This window comes from Numenius arquata, chromosome Z (genome assembly GCF_964106895.1).
Source record: "Numenius arquata chromosome Z, bNumArq3.hap1.1, whole genome shotgun sequence".
NCBI lineage: Eukaryota > Metazoa > Chordata > Aves > Charadriiformes > Scolopacidae > Numenius > Numenius arquata.
This window is the reverse complement of record NC_133616.1, coordinates 64,439,019-64,452,946: the sequence shown is the minus strand read 5'-3', so window position 1 is coordinate 64,452,946 and position 13,928 is coordinate 64,439,019. Positions and strand designations below refer to the sequence as shown.

Genomic DNA, 13,928 nt, shown 5'->3' with positions numbered 1-13,928 from the left:
AAAAAAAAAAAAAGAACAAAAAAATTTGCTGCAACAAAACAGACTTTATGGTCTGCTCTGTAACTGAATAGCCTTTTTCCAAAAAATGACTGTTAACTGACATGATCAGGACCAGATGCTTCAGGAGAAGCGAAATAGTCATGTTTTTGGCCAATTGTGCAATACAGTGTGATATGGGGAGAATTGTCTTCACAATTTTATATGGGGATCAACTTATGTTCGAGACATAAGGACTGATAGCTCTTACAAGGTTTATTTTAGCCTAGCACAGCAACAGATGCTCATGTTGTTAATATAAATGTTGATTCAACCTGTTTTAGCTCAAAAATAATAGACTCAGTAACACCCTGTAGCAGAGAGTTCCAGAGGTGATACAGACTTACTTTCCCGTGGCAGTTTTAAGTGCTCAATTCTGAATGCCCTTTTATGCAGAGGGACTATTTAATTTAACATTCCATACCATAGAAATACGTCTATCACCTTATAGTAAACTACACTGGAAAAAAACTGGAGAATATGTACTGACCCACCGTATTTAAGACTGCTTAGCAAGGCACTTAAGTACTGGTTAAATGAAACTTGTAGAGTAGGATTTATGACAGCTAGCAAATAGCCTTTTTTTTAAAGAAAAAAACTAGATTAGCAAAGTCTGCCTTAATCTCTTTTCATATGAGATAATCAATGCTAGTACCTTCTGATACTTTTCTCTGAGCCATTTCTACTATGATAAAATGACAAAGGCAGTATTTCGGGTATGATAATTGCATTTTTTTTTCTATTGTCATGGTAGGAATAGTAAGTTTTAATGATGCTGCACATTAAGCGGTTTATCTTCTAGTACGTATGTGAAGTGATACCTAGCTCTTCTGTCCTATCACTTTGTACAAATAGCTGAAACTCATTCATCTGCCTCCCATTTGTCCTCGGTTGGCACACGGATGAGCCTTCGGGCTTTGCTAACTTATTAAAAATCTTTGCTCACGTAGTAGCTCACATGCCTTTTTACATCTGTCCTCCTTAGACTCAGCCTCCACCGTCTCAGTGATTTGCAGTGATCCTCCATCTTCTTGGGGTTTGGACTAGATGACTTTTAAAGGTCCCTTCCAACCCAAACTATACCGGGGACTGCAGCCCTTGTCAGAAAAGCAATACTGCTTGAGAATTGGAGTGAGCATAAGGCATCTAATTTATGCTTTACAAAAGGCACGGGATTACTAATACACATTTTAACTGACAAAACTGAAAAGTGAAACCTTGTATGATGTGTTTGGTTTTCCACTTCATTTTTTGATTCTGTATTGTTCCATGACCTGAGGTGGTCAGGTAGATGCTACTAGCCAGGGTGATAGCTAATTCCTATCATAGTCTGGATTCGTCTGCAGGTCGGGAGATGCTGCATCGTGCCAGGGAAGGCAGATTCACTTCATAAATATTTTTCTTTGGTCACTTATTTGGGACAGTTCTGCTTCTTCAGTCTCAGTGAACAAGTCTATGGGGAAGAAAAAGCTTAGAACCCCTCTATGGTAAAAATTCTGTTTTCATGGAGGTTCTTGAGCATTTTCTGATTTTACTATGGATTTCATTTTAGGACGTTGTTGGGCTTGGCTTAAAGTATTTGCTCAAGCTGTTTTGTAAGTCTGTTAAATAGTTTCATTGTCACTGCTCCAATTTAAAGTAATATTTTAGGATCTATTTATGACCTTGTATAGTATTCTCACAAGCACCAGTTAAGAAAACCAAACAAAATAAAAAAAAAAAAGCACACCCCACCCCCCCACCCCCCCCATCATTGTGGCAAAGATTATGGTGATACAGATTAATCTAGAGCATCGCAATGTTTTGGAAGACTACTGAGATATGACAAACCACACAAGAATTGGTTAGTGTCTGCAGTAAAAGCCACTCCTTATTTCAAGGTGTTCCAAGCTGGAGCATTATGCACTTGCTTGCAGTTCATTGCTTCCTAAATCATTACCATTATTCTGCATTCCTTACTCGGGCACAGGCAAGTAGAACACATCTACTACTTTAGGAGCATTTGCGTTGTTATTATTTGACAATTATCTGTACATAGTGTCCTTATCTTGCCAATCCTCAAATACTGATCAAGAAGAAAATTACTTGTAATTAAAAAAAATCCAACCTTGTGTTTTTCTATATGTTGTCATCTGCCTATGGGCTTTTGTCTATTATTGCTCGATGCTTTTGTCTATTATTGCTCGATACCATCAGCCAAGTGTGTGGTATTTTACTTATCCCACTACGTTAGACAATAGGCTTCTATCTAGATTAATTGGGATAGGTTTCAGTTCTCAAAGTCACAGGAGAGTTATTACATAATCAAGCCAACTTTTTGCATTTAAATGAGAAATTTACAGAGCCCTAGATTTGAGTTAGAGGTCTTCTCTCCAATGAGACTATATAGGAAGCAGGTTTTAGCAAGTCTAATGCTCAGTCTAGGGCACTAAAATACAGGTTTGTATCCACAAAAGACTAAGCTTAACGCCTGTATTTAGTACATGTTCAGTGTCAGTGCTAGAACAAGGCAAAACTTGGGACAAGGACATCACTGTCAGCTAATAATACAGATAAACTTCTTCCATATATGTGAGCCCCCTTTCCCTTCAAGCTTTTTTTCCTCTGCCCTTTGAAGAAAGGCGTCTTTTCTTCTGATCTTGTTACTTTTGCATGAAAGATAACTACAAGTGATCAATCACTGAACACACTTACTGTGTCTCAGCTGTGCCCAGTATCTGCAAGCAGCTGGCCTCTTACACCTCTGAGCTACACTTTGCCCTTTCCATTGTTGCTATCCTTCCCTGGCTTTCTTAGGGCTTGCTGTGCCTAGAGGCAGTTAGTCAGACCTGGAGTGTGGATGTCAGTCTCAAATACTTGTACCACCTGATGAGTCAGGCAAAAGACAGGAGATGTCTAACTGTCTCAGGCAAAGTTTACCCTGAGGTTGGATGCCATACAGACCTGTCTTCACTGAACAAAGGACTGATATTTGGGACATTCTCGTCCTAATTCTGCTCCTGGTCTGCTGCACTGATCTCAGGCCAACAATTTTAACTTCGTGCCTCTGCATTTACCTCTTCTGAGACTTCTGTAAGTGCTAGGAATAGGTAAGGTGTGGAGCTCTTTCACTTATTAATTAGCAACACCTACAACATAGATATACCTCTTTACAAAACATGTATTTTATACAATAAAGAGGGCTTGCTAACCACAGCACGAAAGCATTTTTGTATATCCCATATTGGTCCCCTTGCTTGTTAGATGGTTTCTTTCATTAGGAACTAGCCTTGATCTGCTGTTTTCTACACTGCAGTTCTTAAATTATCTCTAACCTTGCAACTCCTTTTCTAATTGAGCTCATTATATTGAAGATGTTGGTTGGGAACAAAAAGTAAATCACTACCATTTAAGTTGCCAAATAATCATTTTTATACAGGTGAATCTTGAACTGAACAGATAGCACATTTTCTTTGGGGAAAGCCTGCTTAATTCAAAGGTAGAAAGATGTTTGAAAACAACATACATAAACATATCAATGTGATGCATATGTTCTATGTACATTAAGTATTCATGAAGCAACTGTGTGCTTTATTTTAAATTGAGTTTGATAGATGGCTGTGTCAATACTTGTGTCCAGGTTATTTAAAAGTCAAGTAAAACTTGAATTTTTAGGGCATTCCACGGTTGCCTGTGTGTCTTATTTACATTACACAAAGGAGCAAAATCTTCAGAAACAGAGATTCATTTGACACCACCAGCTGGTAAAAACAGGTGTAGTACCAATTAAAAATCACTTGAGGATACAGCTTCTCCAGATTAAGTATTTTTCCTGGTAGCAGAAAGTTGTCAGCATAAGCTTTCTACTGCAGTGCGTATCCACACTAAAGTTTCCTTTCTCACCCGAACACCAGAAAACAGCAGCAGACTACATGAGCTGTCAAACCAACCATACAGATGCAGAGCCAGTGTAGCTGATGCTCTTTCCTTAATGTGCCTGTTTTAATTTCTCTCCTGTATTTGTCTCCTTGGTAAGAGTCGTGGTGGGTTGACCTTGGCTGGACACCAGGTGCCCACCAAGCCTCTATGTCACTCCGCTCCTCAGTAGGATGGGGGGTGGGGCAGAAAAAAGAATATGGAAAAAAATTTCACAGCTCAAGATAAAGGCATTTTAATAAACCAAAAGCAAAGGCTTCTTGTGGAAGCAAAGGAAAACAAAAGATTACTTCTCCACTTCCCATCAGCAGGTCATGTCCAGCCACTTCCTCAGAAGCAGGGCTTCAGTACTCATAGCAGTTACTCCAGAAGGAAGACAAACATCCTAATAGCGAATGGCCCCCTGGCTCCCCCTCCTCCTTCTCTTGGCTTTCATGGCTGAGCAGACATTATATGGTATGGAATATGCCTTTGGTCAGTTTGGGTCAGCTGTCCTGTCTATGTCCCCTTCTCAACATTTTGCCCACCCCCAGCCTACTGGTGAGGGGGCAATGTTGGAGAGACAGCCATAACACTGGTGCTTTATCAGCACCTTTCCGGCTACAGTACAAAGCACAGCACTATGAGGGCTGCTATGGGGAAAATTAACTCCGTCTCAGCCAGACCCAATACAGAAGTTAAGAAAACCACTGCTCTCCTGGCTGGTCACAATTTAAAGATACACGTTTCTCCCAATAATGTTAAGATCTCAAAAATAGCTAAGACTATGCAGTTACTTCCTCAATGAAGGTATTAGAATGGAGTCTATATTCTTCATAAAATACTGTTAACTCTACTTCAACTAAGCCCCTTTGCTAGGCAAAAGAAGTAACAGATTTACATTCTAAAATTTCCCCCCCCAGGTCACCCAATGACACAGGCCATTTAATAGAGCTAGCCTTAGTCAACTTGGATGCAGCATGCTGAAAAGCTAAAGATGAATTCAGAATATGCCAGTTTTCTTTTTGTGTTCTGCTTTGCACCTTTTAATCCCGAGACAGGGGTCTCTTCCACAGAGCACTGGAGATGAGTAACCAAAAGGAGGTCTGGTGCAACACTAACCTAGGGCACAGATCTTTGTTCTCTTGCTCCCCATAACCACCTTGGAATCTACCCTCCTTTCTACTTTTTAATACTGTCAACATCAAGTCTGTCAGACATTGTGTTCATGTAAAACAGAGAAAGGGAAAAAAAATTATAAAGCAGTCTTGAGGTTTTTTCCAAGGCTACATTCCAGTTAGCCACTCATAAAAGCTAAAAGGCAGTCCTGATGCTTAACACCATTTTTTACGAGTTTACAAGCATTACTACTTTAGTAATCAGTGCTCCTTCCTCCCTCTACCTCACTTTTTCGTTGTTATACCACACTATGAAACAGGTATTAGGCACTAAAGCTTAAGATTCTACAGTTTTTCTTGTTGAAAGAGAATTAACATTTTGGACCGCCATCACTAAAACTTGGCATTAGCTGTTGCTCTCACGAGTTTAAAAAAAAAAAAAAAAAAAGTCTTAGAAGCTACTCCTGCCAGTGTTGCACTTTAAGAACAAAGAACCATGAGCAAAACTCCTCAACAGATGGTATCTTTGGGGAATGTAATCCCTAAAAGAAACCCTAAGCTTTCAAGTGCATCCAATAATTGTATGTTGGATCACTAAAAATTACTCGTCTAAACCTCCTTCCCTCTTGACAAACCAAAAACTAACTTATGCTTAGACTTTGCACTAGTAATTTGTTTACATTCAGTACTGAAAAATCAGACATTGCAAGGTACATGATTTCAGCACTTGCTCTTCTCATACAACTAATTTACAAGAAGCCTTCCTGAAAAGACAAGCAGGAATTCCAGTTGTTATACCTACAGTATTTCACCTTACTTCAACTTGAGTTGAAGTACCATATTCTGCAGCTGACCAAGCCTGCGGTTTTCCATGTTGGAGAAACACCTTTCCAGCTATTTTTAAACCCAGGTTTGCTGACTTTTAATTTTTACTTTTCCTCACCACAATACAAATCTCCACTAACCCAATCTCCCAAGTACTACAGAAGACCATGGTTTCAGTGATCACCTCCCATCCACTTAATAGCTAGCAGGTTTTATTTAGTCCAAAACAGTGAATTGGTGTCTCAAACACAATGTTGAGGAAGTCAGAACCGTCAAACAGAAGCAACTGCTATTATAGCTTGGGAAAGATAGAAATTCTGATAACAGTAACAGAAATCTTTATTTTTTTTTTCCTACGTGAACATTACCAGACACTGCCAATACAGTTAAAAGCACCTTGTGTTACTACACGCAGGCTTAACACTCCATCTTTTTAACAGCTTTTTGTTTCCTATGGAGTAGTCTTGCATAGGCTGCCACTGGTCTCAGGCCGGTTCTAACAATTCTTCCTAGGGAAAAAATTAAACACAATGTGAGATTGGACACATGTACCATGCAGCTGTTTTAGTAACTTCCTCTAGGTCCCTGAGACTGGTAGAAAGTTACAAGGATCAGCTTCCCTCTCATCCTTCCGGAAAAAAGTCAAAAGCTAAAATCTGCATTATAAATGCATTATATGCATTATAATTATACATATATGAGGACTATATGTAATGGGCATTATATGACAGAGAATAGTAAGCAAGTAATAGAAAGATGAGACTTAGTAATTTTATTTTGAAAAACAAGTAGCAGCCCTGTTATTAGATACATTACTCATAGTAGATTTTACATACATTCCTGTTCCCAGTGTCTGACAGGTTCATACAAAAAGAGTGTCCATCTTATTCTTCAGCCTTGCAACCCCCCCCAGTGCCTATGGTGCTAGAGGTCTGGGATAGATTTCATTAGATCATTTTCTACTGACAGGACTGGGAAAGCATTAAGTGCGTCTGTGTTTCTCACGTTGCTCAAGCAGATTTTCACATTTCAATGCACAGAATTTTCTGATTCTAGTATTTTCAAGAGCATTGTCACAAACTTGAAGGAATTTCATCACTTCACTGAAGATTTCTGTTAGATTCCTTCCCACAAGGAAACCAACAGCGATGTAGTAGACCTTGTATGACTCAAGTTCACTTCAAGTTCACAAGTTCACTGGTTCAGTGTTCAAAAACACTGAACCACCTTCAGTTTAATTTTTCCCAAAAAGTTATTGACTAACTTGTCACTAGTAAACATCATATATTCTTAAAACAACTCCAGCTCAATCAGTCTGGTAGCTGCTGGGAAATCACTTTCTGAGTATCTGTCTTCAGCATGGACAACTACTGGATCACAAACTTCCTTCAGAATTCAGCTCAGCTCAATCTGCACAGCTTGGCTTACGAGCTTGTCATGTTGTTTTGTGAGCAGCTGCCAAATAATCAGTCTGCTTTCCAGAGCTGCAGTCACATTTTGAAAGCTGCTAACTGCAAACACCACTCAATTTTACAATGTGTACTTCTCTTCTCTAGTAGTTTGTACAGTATTATCAATATCTAGTACGGTGAAAAGAATTAAAAAAAGGCAATTGTTTATCACTCAAAAATCTGAATAATCCAAAAGACTCATTACTGGATGCCAAATGCAGCTCCAATTCTTCCTGAAACTTCTCCCTAACTTTTATCTCTTCTAAGATTTCTTTAAAAATATTTGTAATTTTTCCCTGGAAATACCACTGTGCAGCACTGTGTCTCAGCACCCTCCTCTTCACCATGCTCAAGATGCACGAGCAGAACATCTTCTGTTGGCTTTCTACTCCATTCAATTGACCCTTCATTGCTGCTTTCCTATGTTTGAGCAACTAGTCTGTTCACAGACAGCTGCCGCAGCTAAAAAAAATCCTTCAGCATTTTCTTCTTTCACTGAGTACTGCACATAGTATTCATCAGGAACACCACTCTCTAGCACACAGTGTAATACTGTGACCCTTTCTAATTTAAAAGACATCAGTCCTTTCTTCAGTTTGACTTGAAACTTGAAAGTTTGCACTCTGAATTTCACCTTTGATTTTCACTGCCCTGAAATGTAGGTAAGTAAGTTATCATACTGATTTCTCAGTACTGGATCATTCTTACATCACATTTCCAATATTGACCAAGAAGTTCCTGGCTTCAAAGACTGGGATTACTTGCCATTGCTATGTACCTGTAGGTATGTAGGTTACACAAGCTACAGTTTCAGCATTGAAGAAATCTTTGATAATACAAGCAATTTTTATTAATGCCTTGTCTGTAACACTGAATTTCATGCTGACTTGCACTATGCAACTTTCCAATAGCATTGGATTTTCCAAGACTTTATAGTAAAACAGCACTTGGCATGTAAGATTACGAGCTTTCATATTTCACCAGTCTTTGAACATTTTCAGTCCTTGTATTCTGAACTGCTCCACAGTATCACCCCCAAAATGGAAAAGCACAGGCTCTTCTTGGCCACACTGGCAGCCATCCACTAATTTTGGTAAGCCACTCACACCAAACTTTTTATTTTAGGTTTTCCACCTTGCTTTTGTTGATGAGAACACAGTCACCAGGCTGATCTCACTCTCAATGTTTCAATTCAAATTTCTGCTCTAAAGTCATTCTGTTGAACTTCTTTTTCAACAGAAAGTCTGCTTCATTATAAGAAAAGACTGAAGGACACAGCTGCACAAGAAACTATTGTCACTTACCTCATGAAGGAAGCTGCAGGACAGCTGGGCAATCAGCACTTTGTAACTTTTTCCTACATGCCTTTCACATGCTCAGAGGCTTTCACCACAGAGGCCATCTCTGTGAGCTTCTGAACTTCCCAGCAAAACACACTAGAACTCTGTAAGAAGCGTTCATAGCGTTAAACATTCTGGTAGGAACAGACTCCGCAATCCCCAAAATAAGAGCCACTGCTGCTAGCAGTATTAAAGTGTACTTTACACTTTCAGAAGTGCACCAAGAAAAGACTGTTCTATGTACAGCAAAAGAGAGAATACATTATTATCCAACATATTATTGAACAGCCCTACAGAGGGATTCTCTTTATACCTTTCTGACACCAGGCATAAATAAGATTTTTATCTTTTCTGTAGCTGAGTATTCTGACACTGTAGATATTTTCTTGCAGTAGAAAAAATAAGAGGCCACTGCAGGTGTCTGAAATATTATGTACTAATTACTTGCAGCACAGAAGTAGGAGGTTATCATGATAAACAGGATGGCTAAACAATGCTAGAAGTGGCCATTATCATTTTAGTTTTTCCTCTTTTAATAACTGTCAGATTCTTCATTTAAAAAGACTGAAGCATAAAACCTACCATGTAACTGCTCAACCATACAGTTTCTACATATTTTTCTTGTCCTTGCAAAAACAGGGAGGAGAAAGGTAAATAACCAGCTCCTTAAGCAGTTTGAGCAAGAATTCCTGTTTGCCTTTTTTGACACCACATTCATTCTGTACAGGAATGAATGGGCAACACAAAGGCAAAAATTAAAGTATTAGAACTGATCATCTCTGAAAAATTTAATTAACAGTATATGAAAAAGATCAATTCATCAATAGGCAAATACTCAAAAATTCACAAGTAAATAATACTTTATACATAGTAAGCATTTCATAAAAAAAGCCAAGCACACCATGCTCTTGGGACATCTTGTGGTCACGTTGGTGCTTGCTTAGGCCATCGGCAGACTTCCATTGCTTTCATCTGAGAGAAAAGGGAGAATACACTTTCACTTGAAAGAATGACCAAGACACATGAACAGTACAAGGAGCCTAACAAGAAATACTTGAAATAATTACCTGATTTCAAAGGACAGAAAACCCCACACCCCCACTAAAAAAAAAAAAGCTCCTAAAAAAAAAAAAAGTCATCCCTATCAGCACACTTTAAGGTTAAAAGCTACTCTGTTAAAAGAGTTCCATTGGCTTGCTAGAGCAAACAGGAATTATGTGGAAACCCGTTAACATCTCAGAAAGCCAGACACAGCTGACTGTGTACAACAGCCGCACTTAACTTCCCCACATTACTGAAAAAGTATTCCTTTAAAATGGGTGGTATAGTGCATTTAAGACTACGCGGTGTTGGCTGCATGGCTAACGCCTGCCCAGAAAGAGTTCAACATAAACCAGCTACGTAAAGAAATTAGAAAATTCCCTCTTCCAAAAGGTGAGCTTTTGGAGAGTTCCCCCAAGCAACAGTGAGAAGCGTATATAGAAACCTTCAAAACTAGAAAGTCCAGGGGATGAATGATCACCAATCATAGAATCATCTAGGTTGGAAAAGATCTTTAAGATGATAGAGTCTAACCATCAACCTAACACTGCAAAAAACACCACTAAACTACGTCCCTAAGCACCATGTCTACATGTCTTTTAAATACCTCCAGGGATGGCAATTCCACCACCTCCCTGGGCAGCCTATTCCAATGTTTGTTAACACTTTCAGTGAAGATATTTTTCCTAATATCCAATCTAAACCTCCCCTGGAGTAACTTAAGGTCATTTCTTCTTGTCCTATCACCTGTTACTTAAAAGAGAGACTGCCTCCCACCTCTCTACATAGAGAGCTATAAGGTCATCCCTCAGCCTCCTTTGCTCCAGAATAAACCACCCAGTTCCCTCAGCTGCTCCTCATAAGACTTGTTCTCCAGACCCTTCACCAGCTTCGTTGCCCTTCTCTGGACACGCTCCATAACCTCAATGCCTTTCTTATGGTGAAGGACCCCAAAACTGGACACAGTGTTCGAGGTGGGGCCTCACCAGTGCCCAGTCCCCAGGGTGACGATCACGTCCCTAGTCTTGCTCACACTATTCCTGATGGGGCCGCCGATTCGCTCAAAGGTCGTCCGTGTGCGAAAGCAGCACGGCTACTCCCCTCACGAACCGGCACTCCAGCCCCAGCCAAGCCCTGCGAGCCCCCGCACCCACCACACCTTCCCCAGCGACGGGCGCAGCACCCGACTCTCGGGGAGGCCTTTTTAAGGCCCGCAACCCCTTCCCGTTACCGGCTCAGCCCGCCCGGCACCCCCACCCGCTGCAGCCTGGCCTACCTCTTCAGCAAGCGCCCTGACCCGCTCGGCCGCCGCTAGCGGAGACCGCTCAGACTCAGGACCATCAAGGACTCTCGGCACCGACCCCCAACGGGAACACGTGCAGGGCCCACCGCCCGCGCCGCAACCACCACCCACCAACCTCTGCGCGCGCCGAGAAAGAGACCCAACCCCCCTGTTGATCCCAGGGTGCCTCGAGAGGGGCGAACCAATACTCTCACTAGGGGGGGAACGGACGGACACTCACGCATTGAGCCAAGCCCTCCCGCAGTACAGAGGCGTGTACCGGGTCTTCCATAGATGTAAACCAACATTTTTAAGCAGCCGAAGTCCCTGTCAGGCGAATATGCCTTGGTGCAGGGCGGCGAGGTCCGTGGCAGTATCCCCCTTTTCCCCCCTGAACGAACAGGGCGATGGATACTCCCGGGGGAAGGGGCAGGGCGCCCCCTCCGAGCCACCTGCACATGCGCAGTGCCGCCGCGCGGGCTGTGAGGGCGGGCGGGTGCCGGATCAGGGCTGCTTCTCACTCGGCGCCGCCGGGCGGGCCGTGGGGGCGGCGGCGGTGGGTGCTCACTGCCTTGGGGCGGGAGCGGGTGGGTTTTGGTGCTGAAGTGGTCGCGGAGGGAAATTAACTGTTCTCCTGTGGCGAGGGGGCTGCCGTGCGTGCGGTGTATTTACGCCAGCGAGCTGGGCGCGCTGTGGGGCCTTCACCAGTGTGGCTTGTCTGAGCTGGGCCCCTAACAGCACAATTATGCTGCCACAGAAAGCATCTCTCGGGCCTCATGCTGTCACTGCGTTAAGGTTCCCTGCTCCAGCACTCTCTGGAGGACTGGCATGGTGGGTGATGATCCTCCACGCTCACAGGCCAGGTGTGGTTTCCCTTCTGAGTGTGCCAGGTGTGTGTTCTTGCAGTAGTCCTCATGCGAAAGGTGGTGAGATTCATAGTGAGGTGACTGCACATAAACACTGATCTTATGTATAGCTTGTTGGTGGTCATATAGGTAGTGTCCTGCTGTTGCTCCCCAGCTGGAGGAGCATGTGTAGAGCAACCAGCCTCAGCTGAGGTAGGCAAAGCGTGCAATGGCCCTGGACACTTAGTGGTTGAATACTGGCAGAGACTCAGTTCTGAGTGCACAATTTCCAGATTTGCTGACCATGTAAGTGGAGGCTATACATACCATGTTTGAAAGACACTGAGAAGGGGGAATAGAGCTGTTAATGTACAGTGGGAGGATAAACTGGACCATATTTGGACAAAAAGCAGAATGAGGCTAGTCCTACCTGTAAAAAATCTGAGACTTGTACAGCTCTCTTACATATCTTTCTTGCTCTGCTGCTTAGAGCTGCTGGGGCCTCCTTGCTGCTTTTAGCACCTCCTTACCTGGTAACAGTGGAGAGAGTAATATTTGGTGTACAGAAGGCGAAGTTGCAAAGTCATCTCTGCAGGACAGCCTGATGTGTGACATCTTAGCTAAATTACAGGAGGTCATAAAAGGGCTGCCAAATGACCGAGTGTTACAGAAGAGGCATGATTCACTGAAGCCTTGATAGTTTGGGGAAAACAAAAGAAACCAAGAGGCAAGCAAATGTCATCACAGCTTCTGGGGAAGTGTACAGACTTGCAGGAGTACAGGTTTCTTGTGGTAATTTAGGCTCAGTTTGCTTCACAGAAATTAGTTTTTATAGCACTATGCTTAGGCATATATCTAAAATAGGGTGTATTAGTGCTCTATAGCAAAACTAACAAATATTGTTAACATTAATTTAAAGCAGATTCACCTTCAGTAGCTTTGGCTTGTCATTCAAAATTCTGTTTTCCACATAAAGATTGTCTCAAATGTTGCCTCAAGCCTAACTTATGCATGCATAAAGGTCAGCACTTAAAGTGATACTTAAAATACAGAAGTAGTTGATGTTGCAGAGGACACTGATCAGATTGTTGCTGGCAGTCAGGCTAGTAAATCAGTGGAGATCCGTTACTCCGTGTTGCTGATACAGGCAAGTGTTGATTTGTAGCTCAGCGACAGCTGCCTGGACAGAAGTTTAAGTCAAATGGAACTAGTCCAGATTTTGATTACGTAAGTGAAGAAAAAGCCTTTCATGTTTGTGACATTTGTTATTTGTTGCTGGGGATACAGGAGAGCTTGAATAGCTACATGAGAAAACATTCTATCCATAAACCGCTAACTGATTATATAAAAAACTTGGACATTTCAGGTGTCCCCAGAAGTTGTTACTGAATCATGGAATCACAGAATGTTTTGGGTTGGAGGGGACCTTCTAGTCCAACCCCCCTGCCATGGGCAGGGACATCTTTCACTGGACCAGGTTGCTCAAAGCCCCATCCAACCTGACCTTGAACATTTCCAGGGGTGGGGAGACCCACAGCTTCTCTGGGCAACCTGTTTCAGGGTCTCAACACTGTCACCATAAAGACCACCTTCTTTACGTCCATTCTATCTAAATCTCCCTTCTTTTAGTTTAAAACCATTAAAACTGGTTTTTGTCTTGTTACTACAGGCTCTGGTAAAAAGCCTCTCTGTGTCTTTCTTATAAGCTCCTTTAAGAACTGAAAAGCGACAATAAGGTCTTTCTGGAGCCCTCTCTTCTTCAGGGGTGGGAACACCCACAGCTTCTCTGGGCAACCTGTTTCAGGATCTCAACACTGTCACCATAAAGACCACTTCTTTACGTCCATTCTATCTAAATCTCCCTTCTTTTAGTTTAAAACCATTAAAACTGGTTTTTGTCTTGTTACTACAGGCTCTGGTAAAAAGCCTCTCTGTGTTTTTTTCTTATAAGCTCCCTTTAAGAACTGAAAAGCGACAATAAGGTCTTTCTGGAGCCCTCTCTTCTTCAGGCTGAACAACCCCAATTCTCTCAGCCTGTCTTCAGAGGAGAGGGGTTCCAGCCCTCTGACTATTTTCATGGCCCTCCTTTGGAGATG

The 13,928-nt window shown here is 42.0% G+C and overlaps 1 non-coding gene across 1 annotated transcript; it reads right to left on the bottom strand.

Moving 5' to 3' along the window:
* Positions 1-9,283: 9,283 nt before the first annotated feature.
* On the bottom strand, positions 9,284-9,415 carry LOC141477680 (small nucleolar RNA SNORA13). The gene has a single exon (XR_012463718.1). It is a non-coding gene; the product is annotated as a small nucleolar RNA SNORA13 (small nucleolar RNA).
* Between the last annotated feature and the right edge of the window lie 4,513 nt (positions 9,416-13,928).